Source organism: Eutrigla gurnardus (assembly GCF_963514095.1).
Source record: "Eutrigla gurnardus genome assembly, chromosome: 6".
In the NCBI taxonomy this organism is placed as follows: Eukaryota; Metazoa; Chordata; class Actinopteri; order Perciformes; family Triglidae; genus Eutrigla; species Eutrigla gurnardus.
In genome coordinates this window covers 17909129-17927544 of record NC_139920.1, presented here as the reverse complement: position 1 = coordinate 17927544, position 18416 = coordinate 17909129, and the positions used below count along the sequence as shown (strand labels likewise).

At 45.3% G+C, this 18416-nt stretch overlaps 2 protein-coding genes across 6 annotated transcripts in view; one reads left to right on the top strand and one right to left on the bottom strand.

Annotated features, from left to right (window-relative positions):
• Positions 1-13937, bottom strand: part of dab1a (DAB adaptor protein 1a) — an 83924-nt gene extending 69987 nt beyond the window's left edge. For 2 of the 5 annotated variants that reach the window (XM_084012449.1, XM_084012451.1), the window contains exon 1: positions 3929-4131. The gene's annotated coding sequence lies outside the window, so the exon portion shown is untranslated. Of the gene's footprint in view, positions 1-3928; positions 4132-13864 lie in introns of those variants that run through there. The other 3 variants (XM_084012452.1, XM_084012453.1, XM_084012450.1) reach the window with 2 other exon arrangements.
• prkaa2 (protein kinase, AMP-activated, alpha 2 catalytic subunit) overlaps positions 1-18416 on the top strand; it is a 456922-nt gene that overhangs the window by 97420 nt on the left and 341086 nt on the right. The gene's annotated exons all lie outside the window — the stretch shown is intronic.

Here is an 18416-nt window from a genome sequence, read left to right as displayed (position 1 = left end):
GAGATTAGAAGTCGGGCTGTAAAAGCAGAGCGAGCCAAACCCACGCAGCAGTCTTTTGAGTCCGCGGTCAAATGTAAGGGCAGCGAAAAGTGTGTGTGTGTGTGTGTGTGTGTGTGTGTGTGTGTGTGAGCCGCTGTTGTGTCTGCAGATGCTAATCCCAGTGGTGTGGACAGATTGCGAGTGTTTTAAGAAGATTACAGATTACAGACTGCAGAGGCAGATTAGCTGGCAGCTCGATCTGCACTTCTGGATGGACTGCTCTCTCTCTCTCTCTCTCTCTCCATCTCTCTCTCTCTCTCTCTCTCTCTCCCCATCTCTCTCTCTCTCAGCCCCTTTTGTCTGTGTGTGAATGTAACGCGCTCTAGTGCCTGTTGGTATTCAAGAAGTAATCGTGATCGGTGGTGATGATAGTTCCTGCTGTGTTTTAAGACTTGTGTGTGTGTGCTTGATGCTGATTTGCCCAGAATCGCAAACAAACATTCCAGTTCCCTTACAGTGAATAAAAGGCCAGGAAACAGGGAACATATATATACACACACATGTTCCCAGTGGGCTGTAAAGATATGCTCAATGCCAATTATATCTGAGAGAATGTCGCTCGCTTGCACACACACACACACACACACACACACACACACACACACACACACACACACACACACACACACACACACACACACACAGGAAGTGGATCAATGAGAGGGGCAGCCAGCCAAGAGCCAGTCAATTCTCCCTTGTTCCTTCCTCAGAAGCGGTGGAACCCCCCGCTGGAAGAAATACCAATATTTAACATGTTGCAACCTGTTTAAAAGACCTCAGCGGAGCAGGTTCATGTCTGACAGTCATGTCTTCTTCTCTGCTCATTTATTACTGTTGTTGTTGTTGCATAAGAGTTCTACCTTTGAAATAGACGTACATTTCAAAGAAAGGACAGCAGCTCTTACTGAGGAGGAACCCTGGTTCAATCATGAGTCAGAGCTGTGCAGCTGAAAAGAAAACAGCCTTGTTAACCCTTTTACCATGCACCTGTTTAACAATATATGCTGGGGGAAAAAAATCAATATTCATATTTTTTTTATATCAAAATCCAATATCTTTATCATCCTGGCAAGCAAGATATGACGCATGCTGACATCAGCAACCGGTTTCAACCAATAACATCATGACATCCATCCATCAATCAGTCTGCAGCTACGGCAGAGAGCTGGAGAAGGTCGCGAGCTGATCTTTTGAACACACAAATCAAATTCCTCCCGTCGCCACTGTCCCGCCTGGCGCTCAGCAACGATATGCCGCTTCAGCTCGACTTTGACCGACAAAGGTGAGGAGGAGGAGAAGTGCACAGCTGTTGTGCAACTTAACCAGATCGGAAACACTGTAGCCGACCTTAGAAGTGCAATCAACATCCACAAAACCAGGACAAAATGGACCCAAAAGCAAATGAACCCGGGACAGAAAGGGCTCGGTTGGACCTGAACGTGGCGTTATGTTGTTGCTGTGGAGTTAGATGAAGTGAGCAACAAAACAAACATCACACAGGAGAGGAGTAGAATAAAAGGTGGGGAATCTCAGTGAACGGTGGTCGGTTTGACTCCACTGCAGCTGCTCTTTGTTTTTATCATCATTTAAAGAAAACGCCATTGAGCAGCCTGCGTGGAGTCAAGTAGGTAACTTCAATAGGCTGTCGATTTATTGTGGCGTTCAATTGTATCCATGGCAACAGGTGTCTCCGGGTTGCCACAGCAAAGTAGGCAGCGATGTGAATAATGATAACGACGTTAACAGGTTATAGGAGGAGGAGGGATTTGTTACATTAGGTCCTGTGTGGGGTCCAATGAAAGCCTAGACCTGATTGGGCTCAGGTCTCTCAGAGACAAGTCCACCTTAACATGCCCAAGTACTAGTTTCAAAGTACTGCGATTCAAACTTTACACCTGTTAAACCTTGAGCCTGCTGGGATTCTTTGCAGGTGGTGCTTTAATTATTTATTTATTACAGCTTGCTACTTTATTCAGACACGTACATGTTTGTAGGATGAGTTTCGGTGCAGAGCAGAACTCTAAAAGAGGGCTTTCAGAGGTACAGCGTGTCCCCGAATCTGAGCTACAAAGCTTCCTTTTACTAAAACAACAAGAAAAAGGTGTTAAAAAGCTTTAGGGGGTGGAACAGTAATCAACAGGTTCCGGTGAATTCCTGATGTCAAGACTACTGTACACCATTAAAGGAGCTTGGCTGTTGGAGATTCAGCAGCATTGTGGACCGTTACACAGCGCAGACACTAGACCCACTATGCTGCATTGGGAAACATAAATTGCTGAAGGCAGGCAGGGCTTGTGGAAAGTAACAGAGAATGGGAAGGGAGAAGGGGGAAAAAAAAGGAGCAGATGGAGATGCGAATTGAAAGCGGGAGAAAGAGAGCCTTCAACAGGGGTTTTCTTTGAGAGTCTCCACACAATACTCTGGGTTACTATGACGCCCAGGAGTCGCCTGCTGGGCCCATACAGGCAGAAGTAAGAGGCCCGTTTGGCTGCAGTGAAAGAAAACTATTTAAATCCCTCGCCGAGGTTAAAGCAGCAACATTAGCATTTTTAACTAATTAAAAATAAAATATCCTTCCAATGAGTGGCAGCTGTTGAAAAGCATTGTGAAGGTTGGTCCCTCGTGCGTGCTGTATAAGAAAGTGAGGGGCCTTACAGGTGCCTTGCCCACCTGCATCGCGTTTCATGATGCTTGTGTACGTTCTCTTGTAAAACCTGAGTTCATATGGTGCAGCTACACGTTGGAAATCCTCCAGCCGGCTCAAAGGGAACACATGCAGGTGGATGGGCTGCATGCTCGGGCTGATTTTACATCACTGACAACAACAAATAACCTTAATCAATCCCCCCCCCCCCCCCCCCCCCCCCCCCACAGAGGGGGGAGCCATCATAGGAAACACAACCTGCTACAAATACACCTGCTACAGAGAGAGAGAGCTGGTGCAGGTTGTGTGGAGTGAGAGAGGGAGAGAGAGAGAGGGAGAGAGAGAGAGGGGGAGAGAGAGGGAGAGAGAGAGAGAGAGAGAGAGAGAGAGAGAGAGAGAGAGAGAGAGTGAGGGTCTCTGCAGAGCAGCACACCGCCAGCTTCATGATTAATGCGGCTTTTAGCTGCAGCGGAGGGAGCCTGGGCCCCCTCAAAGCAAACTGACCGGGTCGCCCATTCAACCCGCTCTCTCTCCACCTCTCTCTCTCTCTCCATCAACCCAGAGACCGGCACTTTGCCACTTCCGTTCACTTCCACCGCGAGCAAACACCCTGCAAAGTGGACCAAAGCGCACCGGATCAGGCTTTGAAGACGGTTGGAGACGCATAAAAAGGAACATGTAATAAAGTAGCAGTAAGTCCTCGTTGGCAGCACGCACGTACGCGCGCACGCCAAATAAGAAGGGGGGGGGGGGGGGGCAAAGGCATCACTTTAGAGCTTTAGAGGAAACTGAATAATGACTGAATAATGACACAAGTACACACGCCGAATGCAGCAAAGATCCCGCCTAACCTGTCACACACACACACACACACACACACACACACACACACACACACACACACACACACACACACACACACACACACAACCTGACCACTATGTTCCAGTGAGGGAGTCCCCCCCCCCCACACACACACACACACACACACTCACACACACTAAAATCCCGATGCAGCAGCAGCACTAGGTCATTCATCGCAGTGACGGAACACACTGAATCCACAGGCTCGTTCTTTCTTTCTTTCTTTCTTTTTTTTTTTTTTTTAGTTGGTCCAAAAACTATCACGCGCCGATCTAAACACTTTGTGGACCCCCTCCCCGCGAGCGCGCGCGGGACCGGGACGAGATGCGTCTCACTTCGTGCGTCAATCCGCTCGGGCTGTTTCTGCATCGGCGCACTTACCTTTACACTACAGCGAAAATGAGCACAGTTAGTTCCCATTTTGTGAAAAGGCTTTAGAATCCATTCATTCCCGCGTATCTTGTCCCGGTTTCTTCAGACCTCCACGGCAGTGTTTCAGCGGGGACAGTAATCCAGTTTTCCATCCCGGGGAGAGCGCTTTGCGAGCTCCGTTACATCTTTTCCCACAATCCCCTCAAAACTATGCCAGGCTTCTTTCAGCGCGGGGTTTTCTTTTCTCTCTCGCTCTCTCTCTCTCTCTCTCTCTCTCGCACTCTCTCTCTCCTCCTCGCTCCTCTGCCCCCTCTCCTTTCCTCTCCCTCTCTCTCCCTCTCTGAGGTTGCCTGGTTACCTCTTTCTGTAGGCTGGTTCAGACCGCCGGCCCGCAGCCAATCACGAGGCCGGGTTCAGCTTAACCCCTCCGCTGCTGCACTGTCCTGATTTCCAGCTTTCAAGGAGTGGGAGTGGAGGGGGAGTGAGGGGGGTGAGGAGAAGAAAAGCATGGTGGAGGATTTAGAAAATGTATATTAACAACATCATAATGAGCGAGACAAGATGAAAGGAGAGAGAAAGAAGAAAAGGGGGGGCTGATGGGGGAATTTGGGTTTGAAATTAAAAGTTGCGTCAACGTTTGTCGTAGTTTCGCGCACCAGGCTTCTGATTAACTCCAACAGAGAGGGGAAGTCCTGCCTCCTTATTACCGAATTTCGGAAAAAACAAGTGCGAAAATGGCAAGAGACAAGTGTGAATTGTGCCACGAAGGAGATGTCGCCAATACTGTTTGTCAATTTGAAAGGTAATTCTGCATTTCAAGAAAGTTGCATTTTGTTACAAAAGCATTGTAGCTTCAGCAAGAGATGTCATGTTCGTGATTTTTGGGCATGTAATCGCACCAATAACGGTTCTTTCTCCTTTCGCATCTCGGCTGAGAAAAAGACACATTGAGTCCATGTAGCTAAGTTAGCCAGCTAGCTAGCCAGCCGAGGTAACGGACTGATGGTGGCGTAAGCGCAAGACGAGAGATGTTCACTGAGCGGTTTCACACAAACCTACAAAAAATAAATAAATAAATAAAAAAATTGACAACCATTCATAATTTTCTGAAACAAGATCACATGGTGAACTCGGAAGGGGCGGGACTTCAGCTCTGTTTGTAAACCCCTCAGCACCATTATCAGACACTCACAGCAACCGACGTGCTATAAAGTCAACAACGGTTCGCTGAGGATGGTTGCGACGTATTGTGGATGAATGAAACAAACACAGGACTTTCACCCATGAGACCGCCGTTCATGTCCTGTCTGAAACTAAAAGTAAATGTTGATTTATTTCGTCATGTTAAGTCATTAATCACGTTAATGTCGACCACGATCTTATCTGGATCTGGATGATGGCGGTGTGGAAAGTTCACAGGCATGACACACACTCTTTTTACACACTCAGAAGCACTGACAAAAAAAAAAAAAAGAAGAGACACGCTCACTGAGTCATAAATGCACGCAAGCAATCCTGCTGTAGCCTTCACACAGTTGTTCAGCTCAGACTATTGATTGGTTAACCAGCCGCACTTAAGTCACGCAGCCTAAATCCTGTGTGTGTGTCTGTGTGTGTGTGTGTGAGTCATGGACTTGACAAACTCACCACTTACTTTGAGAGTGGGAGCACAATGAACCGGATGTTTACACAGAGAATACAACTTCTTTTCTGCTACTATTCGTTATACATTCATTAAAGTCTGACAGGAAAATGTCGATGAAAGATAATGATGCAACTTTTGCCGTTTGATGCCTTTCCTCCACTTTAACCTTGTGCAGCTTGCCTCGTTTAATTCACACCTCCCCCTCCTCCTCCTACGGTTTTGGCCCAAAAATGTGTTTTGTGAGGTCACAGTGACCTTTGACCACCAAATTCTACTAGTTCATCCTCGAGTGGACACTTAAAGGAATTCCCTCCAGAGACGTTGCCTTGATGAGAACGGACCGGACTGACAGATGCACCGAGGGGACGGACAACTCAAAAACATAATGCCTCCATAACTCCGGTGTCATGAACAGAGGAAGCACACTGTAAAAAACAAATGCTCTGATTGGGTAATAAAGAGGCAGTGCAGCAGCATCACATTTTCCACCTGCAAAACGTGCTTTGTTTGATCTCGCTCTCTCTCGTCATCATTTCCTTTGCCGCGCTGTTTTCCCACCCAACTATATCTGTAGTTTACATTCTCTCTCCCTCCCTTCCACATTTCAGTATCTCTGCCCTTCTTGGCCATATCTCCCCCCTCGGTAACTCCCTCCCTCCCTCCTCTCCCTTACAGTGCGTCTCAGTTTGGCTGAGCAGATAACTCCTGGATGCTCGCTGCTCGTCTCTCCCCTCGCTCCTATCCGTCATATCGACACCCACGTGACTGGATGTGAACCACGTGAATGCCGCTCTTATGGGGTTTTCGTCCAGATGGACACGATAGACGGTGACGAGGTGAAGGTCGGCTCCCTCGTACTGCTCGCACTGAACGTTGTGTCACAGGATTAGGATTTTAAAGAGATAGGTAGACACAGGGAGACAAGAGAGAGAGAAAAAGGAGAAAGAATGGAAATGTATGTGTATTATCAGCAAAACGGGTCAAACTCGTTAAAGGCAACAAAGGCGGCTCTCTAATTGCCTGAGCACAGCTCGCTGCTGCCGAGTCACGGCAGCGACAACCGTAAACCACGTACCATGTGATGCGGGCAGCAGCTGATTTACGGGAAAACTAGAATTACAAGGCCTCATGCCTCCGCCAACCAGTCGTGTTCCAGCTTACACCAGTTCACATCGACGACTGTCCAAAATGTCATCACTGCATGAATTCCACCGTGAGTTCAAGTGGATGTTTGTGCTAAATATGAAGAGATATTGCCTCACGAAGCCTAAAATCATATTGAAACACTTTGATATGAATGTGGGAATCTCCGGACAGACATGACGCCTACTTAGAGCTCAAACTGGTGGATCGGCAGAGAAGACAATGAGAGGATCTTTATCGAGTATTCTTTTAAAGGAAATACTTTAACCACAAAGTGATCATTTGGACGTCAACCTGTGAGGGACAGGTTCTGGGCTTTTCTCCTCCTTCCGTGAACGTACATCCGGTGAGATGTAGCCACTAGCGCCGCGTTAAAAGCTTTACCTATAACAGCTCTCCTCCCTCCTAACTGTATTAATACATGGCGTAGCCTGGTCACGTGATATTGCAATCAAATGTTAGTTGACGCCCGTAAATGACACAGTCTCCTCTGACGAGGCGTCAATACGTCTGGAGGTGAATTTGTTAGGCACATCTAGACCAGAATGAGATTAGCTGTGACCCAAACACACACACACACACACACACACACACACAAATAAATGTACGCAGTGACCTGTCTCACCCACTGCTTACATCAGCGGTGTGTAACTCGCCAGGTTGTGCGAGTGAATGAAAGAGAGAGATGGAAGAGAGACATTTAGCATGGCCATCAAAGCACGCCACTCTGCAATGACTCTGATGTATCAGGGTTTCAAGAGTCTGACAGATGTGAGGAGCTACGTGAGCAGCGAGGAGGAGAGACGAAGATACGCCGAGTGTGCAAACAATCGCACTGGAGTTCTGACAATGTGACACTCTGATTGTATATTCTCACACGTAAATAGAGTGAAAAAGAGACGGCGACAGAAAGGCAGAGGCTCCTGAGCATTATCACGACTTAAATCTAGGTGACAGGTTGACTTGTGGGTATTTGGTGGAAGTAGAGAGGAGGAGGTGGAGCTAGTGTGTATCTGAGTGTGTGTGTGTGTGTGTGTGTGTGTGTGTGTTAACCCACAGGGGGTTGGATATAAAGATGTGCTCTGTTGAAATGTCACAGATGTTTATGCTTTCATCAGGATGTGCAACTTGGAGGGCCTCTGGGAGGAGCCATCGTATTTCAACATATTTCATTAACACGTTTCACGCATATGCAGACACACACACACACACACACACACACACACACACACACACACACACACACACACATTAAAACAGAGTGGAAGTGAAGGGTATCTGATCCCACGTCTATGTGAGCCTTGCTGCCAGTCTGAACTTATTGTACTCTATTGAGGTGCGTTCACACCAAACGCAAAGCAAATTTTCGCCTCACGCAGGATCACTTGTGTTTATTTGCGTCACCTGGGCTAGAAGGGAGGGCTCAATATAGACAACGACAATGTTCCATCAATCATGGCCACTGTAGGCCCACTGTTGCTGATTTGTACTGTTGTGAAGTCCCAGATACACCAGGTAATAAAAAGCTATCCTGTCTGAGTTCATAACATCAATGTGAATGCAAGACACATTGGCTGGTTTACTACAGCAGTATGAACCCAAAATAATCTATTTTGTTGTGATTTAATTGCAATAAACAGAAAAAATGGATGCTGAAATAACTACTATATGACGACAATTTGGAGCAAGTTTGAAGTCATGGTTTGTTCAGTCTGTCTGCAAGACAACAAGCAAATAACTTTAAAATGCTTGTTTTCTGAATGGAGTTTGGGTTGATCGGAAGCAGGCTATGCTAACTGTAGCTTCTCCATCAACACAATAACGTCATCTAGACATAAATACATTGTTTGTACCATAGACAGTCTCTGATCTCTGCACTAATGTGAGGTTCTAGACCTCTGGGAGACCACAGACCACTATCATATGTTTTGTCCATTTATGATTCAGTGAGAACAGGAGGACAATCTCAACGCTGATTGGCTTATGTGTCAGAGCGTCACGCAAATTATTTGCATGAGTTTAAATATTTCAACGCCACAAAAGATTGCGTCTTTATATGTAATAGCGCGACCTAAAATATTTGCTTTGCTTTTGGTGTGTTTCCCAAGTTACTTATCTAAAGATGATTTTTGCGTTTCATAGTGTGAGAATAAATCAGATGGTTAATGTACTCCTAGCAAGTTTTGGTGTGGCACAAAGACAGACAATTCTTACTTAAAAAAAAGAAAACAATATTATAAATACATGGAGAGTTATTAAGTATTGTGTGAATGTGTGCATGATTCATAATAGGGACATAATTTGTGTCTGAGAAGTAATTAAAGGAGGTTATTAGCCGAAAGGTGACAGGAGGCAGCCGCGATAACATTAGCAGCAACATTAGCAGCTCCTTTTTTTTTTCTTCTCCAAGAAAGAAATTGTCAATGAAGCTCCAACTCGACTGTGAGAGTTTCTGCTTTGTTTATCTTTTAATTGTTGAACTTGTCCTTTTGCAGCAGCTGGTGCAGTTAAGAGTGAAACAAGCTGGCAGTGAGGTGGAATAATCCAGAGCCTGATTCAACAGTGGAGGCAAATGACTCACGAATAAATGTTTATCATCACAAAATGTAAAACAAACAAAGTACGTAAAACAAAAAAAACGAAACACTTTCTTTACTTATGTTTGTATGAGTATGTAGCATGTGACTCAAACGTCACACGTTACACTAACTGCGTTAAAAAAATTACAGAAAAGTACTCATCCTCCATTTCTGCACCGTGTCATATCAGCTGTGAAACAGACATGATTAGATATTATGTGACATCATACGTGTCCCTGCTGAAGTACATACTGAATGTCTACACATGCCTTTTCTTTTCAGTGATTCTAACAGTGAGTAAAGACCTAGACGGCTTCCTTCTTTTCATTGTCTCCCGCCTCCAGCTGATGTGATGGTTCACTTGTGATCTAAAATATTTATCTTTTTTCACCCGTTTTAGCGCCCGACTAGGTTTCACAGTCGGCATTTATCATTCCAACACAAATTGAAGGCTCAATCTGAAATGTATTTTTTTTGTTTGTTTTTTAAATCGCTTTGCTATTTATTGAGGGAGTGCAGTTAGTGACAGTGTGGGCTCCATGGTAGCTCTGACAACTTGATGGAGCAGCAGTGAGGAGGCGGGGCTTAACAAAGCCTCAACTGACAATGCAGTTTCATTGTATAGGGACGTCATCTTTTTGGAGACCAGCCTGAGCTACTTCCAAACCATTCCCTCTCATATCTCCACGCTCTAAACGCCGTGTTAAGATCGACCCGAGAACAAACCCTCACTGCAGACCGCCAGCACTGGGACGTTTATCGATGAAGAAACGCATTAAGTGCATAAATCGAATACAAAAATCACACATCAATGTGAAGTGAGGAGTTGATAAGAGGAATCTGCTGACTAGCTTCTGATCCACTGGAGTGCAGAGTTCAGATAGTGACCCTGCTGAACCTCTGTTAAACTGTGAATGGCTCAACGAGAGGGGTCACGGGAGGGAAAGCAAGCGTGTGTGTGTGTGTGTGTGTGGGGGGGGGGGGGAGATGGAAGAAGTCAAGCTGACACACTTTCAGTGTATTCTCAATATTGTAAATAATGCAAGATGGGCTGTTTCTCATGGATGTTGTCTTCATTCATTTTTAACTGATTCGGTTTCACACTTGTACTCTCTCTCCCCCCCTCTCTCTATCTATGTGTGTGTGCCAGCCTGCATGTCTGGATGTGTGCAGGTGAACCGCTGCAGCCGACATCATTTAATATGATAAACCCACCTTTTTGTTGAGGTCACAGAAATGAAAGCAGGTTAATGGCTCACTGCTAATCTATTCTTTTTTTATATCTCTTGAGTAAATCAAAGCTTAAAAATTCACTTCAAAACTGATAGTAGTATCGACGTGCACCCTCGCTCGCTTCTCGTGACTTTCTTCTGTTTTTATGGATTCATACAAGCTTTCACATTCCAGAAAATACTTAACTTTATTGCTTTGATAACAGCTACCGACTGAAAAGCCCACAGCCTTGTAAAATCCCCTCAACGGAGCGCTGCATCGACGATTGGATGCCAACCAGGAAGTTAGCCGCGCACTGGTTCCAATCGACAAAAAGCCAAAGGGATTTTTCTGATGGATTATAGCAGAAAATAAGCTCTTTGCAATATTAGCTCAAGTTTATGATGCTAACAAGTGTTCAGCGAGATAATCTTCATACATTTTTTATGATTTTTGAGGTAAACTGAATCTGAATGTAAAAGCTGATATTGGACTTTAAACCAGGGGTCTCACGGGGGGCCAATTGCGGCCCCCGGAATGATATTTTGCTGCCCCCTACCTGAAATCAAAGCTTGGTGTTTTTTTCTTCACTTTATCTGCGTGAGTCATTGCCCTGTGCGTATTTTTTAACACTTGTGGGCTACCACAGCTCAGGCTCGTGACAACAACATGAATTAGCAACGTTGGTCACTTGTACTGTAATACCGTAATACCGTACTATTGAGCGCACCTGAATATAAGTCGCACCCACTAACATTGGTCCTCGTTTTTTATGGAATACTTGATGCAGCCCAGCCTCACCCAGACTCTACCTCCAGCCCCCACAGGTAAGTTGAGTTTGAGACCCCTGTTTTAAACTAACCACCACGACACTAAAGGCTGACTATTGTTTGGCGTGTTGACGTTAAGTCGTCTCAGCCACTTGTAGCGGAAACGCATATTGCTTCAAAATCACGCGTGACATATTTACTGATGCAATATCTTGTAAACCAAAACGTTAAAATCTCTTAAGCTCTCTTAACCACAAACCTCATTTCAGGCATCTAACCAAAAACCTAATTAAAAAAAAAAACATTGAATTTGAGATGACCGAAACGGAAGTGCAAAAATAACTAATGTCCCGGTCTGACTCATTCCTGCAGCACTTTATTACCTGCACAGTGATGCTGCAGGATATGTCCGTTGATGACTCTTGAATTCTTATCACATTATATTTGCCAACCCGCAATGGGTTAAATCGCAGGAAAAACAGAGTGGAATTTTGCTTTAATGCCCGACTACAAGGCTGAGAGCGAGGACGCTGTGGGAACTCTGGCCCTTTGTTTGCTTTCTGAGGATCGACAATACAGCATTCTATTAGTTGGTATGGTCCGACACGGCGTTGATGAAACCCTCTAACCTCCACCTCAACCTTAACTCACAGTGTGTGTGTGTGTGTGTGTGTGTGTGTGTGTGTGTGTGTGTGTGTGTGTGTGTCTGAGTGAGCTCGGCTTGGTGAGTGAGGGCTGCCTGGGGCTCATTGCTCATCTCAGTGGGTATAAATAGAAAAGTAGAGAGCCAGGAATATAAGAGCATCACAGTGTGTCTGTGGGGCGTCTGTGGGGCGGAGGAAAAAAACGAAGAAAAAAAACACATCAGCTATGATAGCAGACTGCTGGATTCAAAGCTACATAAATGTTGAACCTAATAGCAGGTTTGGTTTGTCAAATTGAACACATTAGATGAAGGTGGAGGACAAATCAAACTGGTGAAGATATGAGTTCACTTTGCCGTCTTTTTGTTGCTTCATTCATGTTCAGCAGGTTCAAAACAACACAGGCGCAGCAGAGTTTGCAGCACTCCTCTCCTATTGCTGCGTGTTGCCTCAGTGCTCCTCCGGCAGGATGTTTGTTGCACATTCACTCAGGTGTTTGTGTGACTCGTGTGACGTGTGGAGTTTCTGTTCGATCAAGTTTTTAAGCAAAATGACTATTAAATAAAATGTGACGTATTGCGCTGTGGGATTGTTAGCATACCGTGGACACTGCTTTATTTATTTATTCGTGTGGATTTTTGAGGGCGCCGTAAAGAGCGTAGAATTCACACTTGGACACTCAAATAAAATTGCAGATACGCCAAGAAACCATTTCAGTTCATTCATTTCAGTTCTCTCAGTTCATAACATCACTCAGAGGTGCTCAGTGATTTCCACTGAGCTGTATTCACTGTGATCAGCAAGACACACATCGGCTGGTTTACTACAGCAGTATGAACCTAAAATAAACAATGTTGTTGTGATTTAATTGCAATAAACAGATTAAAAGGATGCTGAATTAACTACATAATGATGACAATTAATCCAAAGTCCGAAGTCATGCTTTGTTAGGTCTGTCTGCAAGATGACAAGCAAACAACGTTTTAAAATGCTTGTTTTCTGAATGGAGTTCTGATTGATTGGAGGTAGGCTATGCTAACACTGTAGCATCGGTAACATTTAAATAACGTCATCTAGACATAAATACGGCAGCAACCTTATTGTTTGTACCATAGACAGTCTCTGGTTTATATATCAAAATATGTAAAATCGCGTGAAGAAAACATTTGCACACTTCACGTTCCGTCTAGTTGCGTCTTTTCATTGACTTTGTATACCACATCCGTCGGCTCCATCCGTCCGAGCGTACCCAAAGTGATCCTGAGCGGACGTTTTCCCTTCACCCCTGTAGCTCAAGGCTTCATTCAGTTGCCTTGGGCTCACGGTAACAGTGTTGTGTTGTTGTTGGGCACGGTGCCAGGACTCCAGATTTGGATGGGCCAAAGTCATTTTGGCTCTGCCTTTTTTAATTACAAAAGTTAATACTGTTCTGCCTCCCTGTGATGCTTTCCAAATGATGACTGATGATGCGCTCTTGAAGGTGACCAGCGCGTTTAGTTGATTATGTCACGTTTACATTTTTTATCACACGTTTTCAATGCCAGGCTTCATTGTTTTTATTACAGGTGACACAGGTGCCAATCTATGGATAAAATACATATATCGCATTCTCTTTTTTTTGGGATATGACCATGGTATACCTGAACAATGTCCGTTATCAGGCATTAGTAGAGGACATGGAGGCCTTCTCGTCAGGCATTATCCATCACATTCTCCCAGTCCTTTAAGAGGGGCCAGTTGTACAAGTGAGTCCTGATTGTGTTCAAAGTGGTATAGAAGACCACAAAGAATGAATCTGAATCCATAAAGGACAGAGGGGAGGCATTTCAGATGCAGCCGTGGATGTAGCAGCTGCACAGAAGCTTTAACTGGCAGACGACAGCGACGACGCATTATTCAGGAGACGGTGCGTTGGATGCATACGAAAAAGCGTGTGAGAAACGACTACCTACCCGGACGTCACCGCACTTGGTGTCCATATCACTGCTCCTCAAAGACGGAAAGTGTTCCCTGGAGGAAGGAGCTAGTGGGGAGACACAGGGAGGGAGATGTCATTAAGAAAAAGCACTTGTCAGGTAACCCATTAGAGTACCATTACAATACCAATCTCTGCTCCCCATCTTCTCCCTCTCAGTGTGTGTGTGTGTGTGTGTGTCTAGTCACCAGCGGGAAGATGAGATCATTACCTGTGACTGCGAGGCTAATGTCACACTCAGCCTCAAAACACACACACACACAGACACACACACACACACACACACACACATACTCACTGACTAAAGAGGCTAATGTGACAAAACCACGGTGACCGCGGAGCTCGTCTCCATTTGGATCAGGCAGCTTGTATTACAACCTGCTTCCGAGTCGGGCCGACGAGAGGAAGCGAGAGGGCCGAGAGACGACAGAAGGATGAATAGAAGGGGTTTCTAATTGGCGACACGGCGGGAGCCGAACAGCCACCTCTGGTTTTTTCCCGGGCGGAGGGAGGAACGCCGTGCGGCACCGTACGGAGAAGAGAAAGGGTACATAATGTACGGCTCAGAATAAGCTCATTAGCAGCGGCGGGGACTGTGAATGACAGATAAGGGGGATGATGGGAGGGGTGGAAGTGGGTCAGAAGGTGGGGATGACTGGCCTGGCCTCTAATTAACTCCTCCATCAGGCCCCGTGGCTCTGACTTCATGTTACCTTTACTGTACTACTACTGCAACAACATGACACTGTCGGCAGTGTGAGTACGAAGGCGGGAACAAGCTTCTCTGTCGCCACGGCAGCAAAAAGTAGGTTTGGTGTCAGCTGGAGATGCTGTTTTACACTTGTCTGGATTTTGGAAGTGGAAGTTAATTCATTTCAAACTCGTCTCCCAAGAGGATGTTGGATCAACAATGGTTTGTAGAATTACAACGTAAAGCTTTCAAAGTGGGAATGGGGAATCTATCGACATTATATCAATATCAGGATGTGACAACAGTTATCTTTTTCCGGGTTTTTATAATCTAACTATAAAGCAATCAATCTCTGTCTGTCTGTACTTTGCATATCTCGAGAACCGCCATCTACTTCACACTTGGTGGGTGTTTTCCGGGGGAACCCATGGAGTGTTGTTGAATTAGGAGCATGGGCACAGCACTAGTTACAGTAGTTACGTCATTATCTGACCTAACAAGACTGTTCTAGCAGTTCAATTATTTGCCTTAAACCGAACCAGACTGTGTAGAAACCAGAGACTGTCTGTGGTCGCTGCCATATCTACAGTATGTCTAGATGATGTTATTTTAAGTGTTGATGGAGCACCGACAGGGTTAGCAGAACTCCATTCAGAAAACAAGCTTTTTGAAAGTTATTTGCTTGTCGTAGACGTAACAAAGCGTGACTTTTTCAGGGTTTTTATTACAAATAAATCAGGACATAATTGTTTATTTTGGGTTCATACTGCTGTAGTAAACCAGCCAATGTGTCTTGCTAATCACAGTGAATACAGCTCAGTGGAATTCACCGAGCACCTCTGGGTGATGTTATAAACTCAGACAGGACGGCGTTTCATTACCCGGGATGCCCTGGGACTTCACAACGGTACAAAGCAGCAACAGTGGTTATTTCAGCCATGATGGATGAAACAATGTCGGGGTGTACAACACACCTTTAGTAATTACATTCACATTACTGATGATTATCATCAGATGGTCAACACAGAGATTGATCAAAAATATTGTGATGCTCGTTTCAGTTTCAAAGGGAGGCGGCTCAGTGTGTGTGTGTGTGTGTGTGTGTGTGTGTGTGTGTGTGTGTGTGTGTGTGTAACCCCATCCAGAGTCTTTGTGAATGTGGTAAATTATCTTACCACACACCATTAAAGCACCTTATTAAAGGCTCCAATTATAAAGAATAACAACATTTCAAGGGCTTCCTGTGATCATATATCACATCTCTCTCCTTTCTTTTCCTCCTCTCGCTATAGAAATGCATTTCCTCTCCGCCGTCTGTTTCCAGAGGGGAGAGTATAATATAGTGCACCAACACTATGTAGTGGCTCATTGTTGTGTTTCGTAATTGAAAAAGAAAAAGAAAAAAAGATTTGAATTCTTGTTCTATACGGCGTGAAAATAAAGCTAGAGGTGCACTCTGTGTTTATTCTCGTGCTGCTTCGATGCACAACAACAAACTGTGTCAGCACACACACACACATACACACTGAAATACATATGGTAATGCTGTGGCCGGGTCTCTCCTCCCAGTCCTCCCTTTCTCACTCATCTCCTATTCTCCCTCTTTAATTGCCTCTTTCAATCTCATTTTGTTTTCAATTTCAATTAGTTAAGCGTCACATTAGCATCAGTGGTGAGCACAAACAATGCAATTTACAAAACGTGCGATTTCACCTCCTCTCTTTTTTTCACGCCTCCCTCTCTCTCTCGCACACCTGCCGCTACGCACTCCCTCTCGCGATAATGTTGCAATCACGCCAAAAAAGAGGCGTAGGCATATTAAATATCAACTGCACGTTCATCTCGGGCAAGCGGAATATGAAATGAATTAATCATGGCCTACAAGGCTGTCTAGATCCCTATCCTTTATCCTTATCTGCCTCAGTGTGCTGTGAGGATGCTCTGCAGGAAATTAACAGTGGCCAATGAGAGAGGCCAGAGTGTGTGAACTGTATGTGTGTGTGTGTAAATGTCACTTAATGTCACATTACACCACTCTGTCATCCCACTAAACGTTTCTCTGACAGTAAATATGTTTATCAAAAGGAGAACTCCGCCACTGTGCAATGTCAGCACCGTAAATGGACAACTGTATCTCCGGTCGTCAGGATGTAGGAGGGTGTAACACGCTGTTATTGGTCAACGTCAAGGTGTCACATTATCATTGTCTTTTAAAACTTCAAACAGCAGTTTGAAAGAGGGATTTTTATTATATTGACATGTTTTGTTCAGCATGATAATCTCCACAAACGAAACACCAATTTTATGATTTTTGAAGCGTGAATCAGCAGAAGTTAAAAGCTTCGTCTATAAACAAACCCCGAACCACACTTGTATAGTTTTACATCACTGACACCAAGGGAAAGGCAGAAGAGTTTTCTCTCATTTAGTGTTTTAAAGACATGTAAAAGCTGGGAAGTGGGGTTTTATAGAAGAAAACATTATGATCTCTTGTGTTAACAACAGACATTATTTCAGGCATCTAACCAAAGACCAATTGGCTTAAGACAACGGAACTAGAAAACATGCAGAATTTCTGAGCGTCAGGACTTTTTGAACTCTAGAATTGTTTCCATGCAGCTTCTGAAACGAAACAACCAGATTGTCTTCAGACTCTAGCTGAGCTAAGTAACTGACTTTTGAGTCCATCGCAGCTCGGGGATAAAATTACAAAACTACAACAAAAAAAACCACAACAAAAAATACTACAAGGGTGTGACAGAATTTGGAGTTGCATGGTGGGAACTTGTAGGACCCCCCTAAAGTCTACAACAAAATTTCATTCAAGGCAGCAAAAGTTTATACGAGATGCCGCAAAGTGTGTTGGGGACCGAGCGGGAGAAACTTAATGAGTCTCATTCAAAGCCACACTTCTTCACTTTCTCCCTCTTCTTCATCTCTATCTCTCACGCTTGATGGCCCCCCTGCATGCTCCTAATAACCCATGATGAGTCCTCCACACTCGAGCACCCTCCCATCAGACACCCACTGAGACTCTCTCACACACACACACACACACACACACACACACACACACACACACACACACACACACACAGACTCGGACGTAGAGGGGCGTGGATGATGACAGTCATCAGCAGGGCAATTAATGGGCCCCGTCCCCTTGTTACTACAACAGACAGAAGAAGAAACAAACGCTAGCCAACATGGCTGCGTCAGAACAGCATAATTAGCTTAGCACGCTGCTCCCCACATGCACACCAAAAAAGCCCAGCCAGCAGTGATGCAAAGATGTGGCGGAGGCAGGGGGGGGGGGGGGGGGGGGGGGGGAGTGGAAAATGAGGGAGTACAATAAAGCACACACTGCTCAAAGAGATAAGATAAGGAGGCTGGAAATAGTAAAGGAGATGAATACACAACAGCTGTGTCGTAGTAACTAACCTGCATGTGGCTGTGTGTTACACTAAGAAGAGGGGGGGTGGAGGGAAGAGTGATGGAGGTGAGACAGAGAAGTGAGAGGGTGGATGAAGGGGGGGAGAGCAGAGCGCTGTAGACGCCGGACCATGCTCGTAGCATACTGATGTGAGACATGCAGGCGGCGTGGCCTCGGCCTCGTGTGCCGCAAGGAGGGCTGGGCCGCCGCACGACTCAACGTCGGTGTGAAAATAACACAACACGGGGAAGGACGGGATTACAACAATGCATGTGTGCGTACATGTTGGGACGTGGTCGCGGCCCCCGCAGAGGTCGGTGTGTGCGTCCTGTGCTGCAGTGGGTTGTTCATTATGCTGCGCGTGCCTCGCCCCTGCAAAACCTCTGTTATCACAACACAGAGCCC